Source organism: Amblyomma mixtum, chromosome 10, assembly GCF_055824585.1.
Source record: "Amblyomma mixtum isolate Tamu chromosome 10, ASM5582458v1, whole genome shotgun sequence".
Classification (NCBI taxonomy): domain Eukaryota; kingdom Metazoa; phylum Arthropoda; class Arachnida; order Ixodida; family Ixodidae; genus Amblyomma; species Amblyomma mixtum.
Window position 1 is genome coordinate 97,620,496 of NC_143021.1, and position 5,980 is coordinate 97,626,475.

General features: G+C 51.9%; 1 pseudogene; it reads right to left on the reverse strand.

The window, feature by feature from the left end:
• Nucleotides 1–3,301: 3,301 nt before the first annotated feature.
• On the reverse strand, nucleotides 3,302–5,225 carry LOC149326497 (uncharacterized; annotated as a pseudogene).
• Nucleotides 5,226–5,980: the final 755 nt, after the last annotated feature.

A 5,980-nucleotide genomic window follows, 5' to 3' on the forward strand; every position in this document is an offset into this window, starting at 1 on the left:
AAAAAAGCCAAAAGGAAGAAGGGCAAGTGGAAACAACGAAAGAAGAGGTGGAAAAAAAAGGTCGCGATTGATATTGAAAGAACTTTAGTAATATTTTTACAAGATCGAAACCGACGGAACCGGCCCGCTGCCTCAATGCCCCTGCCACTATCTATGCCATCACGCCATGCCATCCAGGATCAAGTGGACCAAGTGCGCTACGATGCCATCCAGCCATCGAAGAGCCCCAGCAAAGCCCCACTCTCTGCAAAAAGGCGAATACCGGTCTTTTCACCTGCGTTGATTAACGCCGTCTGAAACGCGTTACACAGAAACACAACTGCCCCTACACTGGTTCGATTACACGTTATACATCTTCTGTGACACCATTTATTTCTCGTTCATGAATCTAAAGAGCGAGTATTGGAGAATCGAAGTCGGTGGAACGAATGGAACGAACTTGCTTACGGTGGAAGTGTCGCTTTGAGTTCAAAGCAATGCATTCGGACTCTATCCTTCCCGACAATGTTCCAACTTGGACTGAAGTTTAAATTTGCCTGATATTTTCATGATGTTGTTGCATTCTCTTCAACATTTTACTATCACCTGAACGGCTTCGAACAGTGTTGCAGGCAATAAATTCATCTCGGCAAACCTAAAGTCAGAGTGGGCCATCTCTCTTACGAGGTGATCGTATGTCGTTTGGTATCGTCACCAAGGATACAGTACACTCGGATTCACAGAAAAAAGCTGTTTACGAATGTTTTCACCTGCCTGCAAATAGCAAACATTTGCGACCAATTTTGGTAATGTGCGCTTATTACCGACGGTTTGGTAAGTACTTATTGCGCGTTATTGAAGTCTTGACGGAACTAAGTCATACATGTCATTATAAGGGGAAGCTCCCAAGCTTGAAGACTTCCAAGAACTTCACTGCACAGCCTATGAAATTTTCAACATATATCGATCAGTTCGACGAAGAGGAATAAAATGAGATCAACAGTGATGCTCACAGGATGGGTCTAAGCGCCCTACTCGTCGAAATAGAAGATATAGAAAGGGATACTGCCCACATAGCCAGCCACTGTCGAAAGCCGAGGCTATTTATCAGTGGCCGACAGGTTCTTCCAGGCAATCACATATAAAGACTTCACCCTGTGCCATCAGGGATTTCATACTCGGTTCGCCCCATTGACATGGCTGTCCTGTACAGACAGTTTCTTCGCCGGGGTTGATGTACAAGTACACAACGACGGAATCTTCGCATTGCGCGGCAATACTACATTTAAAATTGCAGTGGCCGTCTTTTATAAGAAGCTCCTTCTTTGCATGAAGCTACCTCGCTAGCTATAAAGCAAAAAAGAAAGAAAGTTGCGCTCACATTCATAAATTTACTTTTACACTCCAACCACCCTTTACAAGTCGAAAACAGCCTTCAGTTAAAACTTGAAGGGTCCACTAAAAATCATCCATCTGAATAAGAGGCATTCAGTACAAGCGCTTCTATTTAGCTTTGCATCCACCATGCGGTGGATAGTGCTTTGCACATTCGAATATAGCACGCTGACATCACTGCTGACGTAACAAGGAGAGAGAGTGACTGGGTGGTGGCGGAACATAACGTGATATGCCGCTAGACGTAGCGGCACTGGCTGCGGGCTATCGTGAAGCCGTGGCAGTGCGCGCGAACGCACGCAGATAATCGGTATCAAAGCTCAAAAATAAATTTTCACACTGTCAACGTGTTCTCAAAATGGTGCTGTTCACACGAGGACAAAAATTACAGCGGAGCCTCCAAACAAGTCAAGTGTTGTCGGAGAATTATGATCATGGCATCCAATTGCACATGTTCACACTGTAGAACAATGTAGTCAACACTGCAATGCATGCACACGTGAGCATGCCAGTGAGGACGTCGCAGTGCGCGGTCCGCATCTGAGAATCTCGTGCTAAATCGTAAACATAACACGACTCCCGAGTCATGAGCGCGTAATGCAACACGAAACCATGTGCCTCACAACAACCGTGATTAATCCTCGCTGAGGATACAGCGTAAGTCGGAACCCAAACTGGTGCCTACAAGCAGGGGAAGTGCATTTACTGATAGAAAAGTTGAGAAATTGTTCACTTAAATCGACATGCACGTTGCAGGCGACGCGATCTCTCATCTGCGACAAGCGCTGCGCTTGTAGAGACATATCGCTGTCCGGTGTAACATGCTCCAAACTGTGCACATTACACACCAAACACGCTCATTACGTGAGCTTTCCACACCGAAAAGGACTGCAAGATTACTTATATTTCTTAGACTTCCGCTAGGTGGCGCCGCCCTGGTTAGCTGGCTGCCTATCGAGCTCCGCTTTCACCTGCTCCTGGCCTGGTCCAGGGCCTAGCCCGCCGTGGATTTAATCTCCGTCGCTTCAGAAAGGCTTCCAAAGCATGTGGACACCCATTTTCATCACGGCCGCCCACGCCATCGCGCATATTACTGACGCATTCAACGCTGGAAGGGACGCTGTGAGCTCCGAATCGGCCGCCGTGGCGCAGACGGCAGCGTTCGGCGCCACCGCAGCGTCCACTACTAGCCAACTCCACGCTCTAAAGGACGCCATTATCAATTGGTGCTCATAACTTTTGCTGGTACCGTCTTCCCCCCCTTTGTATAATTTAAACGCGCTGCCTTCCGGTGCCATCCTCATAAACCTAAGCCTCCCAGCTGCACCCGTTGCCTTGCTCTGGACACAGCACCCACCAATGCCCCCAGCGCAGCGTTCCGGCCAAGTGCCGTCGTTGTCCTGCTCCTCTACCCGCCGACCCTTCAGCTCATGTATGCGCGCAGCCGTGGTGCATTCATTGCCAGGTAAACACCCACCCCTCACTCGACTCAACCTGCCGCTTCCTCCTCGTAAAGCAACGCGAATGTTCCAAAGCTGCATACCTCTGTCGCCTAGCTTTGCGCCGGGCGACGCAACGCACTCCCTCGTCCTCCTCTAATCATGAGCCTCCATCAGCTCCGATGACGTCACCACCAGGCTCCTACCCCGCCAAAGTAAAGGTTCCTCGGCGTCAGCGCCGATCTCTTCCACTACACCACAGGCTCCATCCTCGACTTACGAGAGCCGCCCCTTCGATCTCCGGCTCGCAAAGCTGGAACGCCAGCAGCGAGAGCAGGAGCGCAAATCCCACCATCTACAACAGCAGATCCATGCCTTGACTGAAACCCTCCACAGAACTACCTACTTGTGGTGTTCGCGGGTCCCGGCAAGTAAGAAGCGATAAGAACACTGCGTAGCACTTTATTGGGCAACAGCTGAGATGCGTTCTCCCGAGGCGCTCATGCAGGTGCTCACTTTTCTAGAGCCACGCCTGACATCATTTGGCGCGTCATCACGCGTCTCACTCGGTCCACACGAAACGCCGGCACGCGTCTCATGCGGCTCGCACAGAACGCCGGCCCGCGTCTCGCTCGCCTCGCACAGAACGCCGGCCCGCGTCTCTCGGCTCGCACAGAACGCCGGCACGCGTCACTTCCTCCACCGCAATTTGGAGAGTCACGATGGCTGGTATCGGTCAGGCGGCTTCCTGACTCGCTGAGGGTACCGCCTCGTAGGGCTGTTTCCGCTGACCACGGGTGCAAGGCTAGCTGCAGAGACAGCGGTTGATGAGGGTGGCGGACAATCTGGAAGTTCTGGATGACCGATGTCGGTCTCCTCCCCCACCGCAAATGGGGACGGCGTGTTCGCAGCTGAGGCTCGTAGAAAATGGTCCTTGTGTCGCCTCCACATGCAGGATCCGATGGGTGTCTGCACCTTCGCCTCGTACGACACTGGCCCGGTGCGCTGCACGATAGTTGCTTTGAGCCATCTTGGTCCGCTCCAGAAATTGCGCACCCAAACCTGTTCAGCTTGTGCAAACGGCAGATTTCGTCCCAGTCCAAGCCCAAAGTTTCGAGCCACTCGCGTCCTAGAAGAGCTGGTCCGCCGCAGTCTACAACGTACAACGGAAGGTCACCGACTTGATCCTTGTACCTTACGGCTGCTTTCAAAACGCCGCAGGGCTGGATAACTTCTCCTGTGTACGTTTTCAGTCGCAGTTCCGTCGGGTCGAGTCTTAAAGGCGGTCTAAGTCTCTCGAACTGCTGTCTTTATATTACAGACACCGTAGCGCCTGTGTCTAACTCCATGCGCAAAGGTACACCTTGAATTTCGACATCGACGGTAATGGGACGCCGGGCTTTTTCAGACAGCGTCTGGATGTTTCCCGAGTCGTTACTTTTAAGAGTGCGTATCCACTTCCATGAACCCGTTGGATACTGCTTGGGACCACGGCAGGCACGCTGAATGTGGCCTTTCTTGCCGCAGTTTGTGCACTTATCTGCGATATGCGGACAGGCGCGGGAAAAATGCTTGTCAGAGCCGCAGCGATAACACTCGAAAGAATGCTTTCTTTTGGCTGCGTATTCAGCGCTCATTTTGTGGAAGTCGTCGACAGCTTCTCTAGCATGCGCTTCCTCAACATTTTTCTTAGCTTCTTCCAAAGCGAGTGCGCGTTCAACGGCTTTTTGGAACGTCAGCGTTTTGTCTTCTGCAAATAAGTATCGCTGAATGTCGGTGCGGAATAAACCGCACACAAACCTGTCACGAAGCGATTCGTCCAAAAAGGTACCGAATTCACAGGTCTGAGCTAGTTTTCTGATCTCGGCTACGTACTGTGCGATGCTTTCATGCTGCAGCTGACATCTTCTGTGAAATTTTGCTCGCTCTCCGATCACAGACACTCTCGGGGTGAAGTGATTGCGAAGCAACTCAGTTAGCTCCTTGAACGTCTTTTCTGACGGCTTATCTGGTGCGGTCAGAGATTTCAAAAGGCTGTATGACTTCGGCCCAATGACGCTTAGCAAAGCATGCACCTTGAGGTCTTCTGGAACTTTGTTCACCGCGAAAAAGGAAATTAGGCGTTCTTCGTAAGATAGCCAGTCACTCACAGTTTCGTCGAAGGCTTCTACTTCACCAATCTGACTGGAGGCTGCCATCTCAGACGTCTTGACGCCTTTTGTCGTAGGTGCGGTTGAATCCAGCGTTGCTCTTCGGGCTGTTGCCTCGGTACTCCGTTGCCCAGCTTCAGCGCTTCTTTTCTGCGTCTTGCCTTGCTTCCACCATCCTCGTCGCCAGTTGTGGTGTTCGCGGGTCCCGGCAAGTAAGAAGCGATAAGAACACTGCGTAGTACTTTATTGGGCAACAGCTGAGATGCGTTCTCCCCGGCGAACGCGTGCCGGCGTTCTGTGCGAGCCGAGAGAGACGCGGGCCGGCGTTCTGTGCGAGGCGAGCGAGACGCGGGCCGGCGTTCTGTGCGAGCCGCATGAGACGCGTGCCGGCGTTTCGTGTGGACCGAGTGAGACGCGTGATGACGCGCCAAATGATGTCAGGCGTGGCTCTACAAAAGCGAGCACCTGCATGAGCGCCTCGGGAGAACGCATCTCAGCTGTTTCCCAATAAAGTACTACGCAGTGTTCTTAGCGCTTCTTACTTGCCGGGACCCGCGAACACTACACTCCTCTCTTACCTCCCAGCTTGCCAAGCTAAATGAGCACCTTGCCACGTTCACTACTCCCTCCTCCACTGCCTAAATCGCCCCTTTGGCTGATCTTGTAGAAACCACAACACAGGCACACCACACTTGCTTGGTTCAGCTAGAGACTTCGGTTCTCCAGATTCTTACCAGTCCTCAAGCACAATCGCAACAATTCAATTCATTCACTTCTATGCTCCCCTAAGTGCATGAGTCACCGCCCTCGGCCAAAAAGAAGGAACGCGTACCCTCACGAGCTTCTACCTCTGCACTATCATAATGGTGTTTGCCAAGGACCTCGAGACTGTGCAGGAGAACTGCCGACATCAGTGCCATAATAAGACCCCCCTTCATCAGTATCTACTCGCCCGCCCCTCCCTGCCCAATTTTCTTCTTCTCCAGGAGACTCGGACGGCCCGAACTGTGCGAGGCT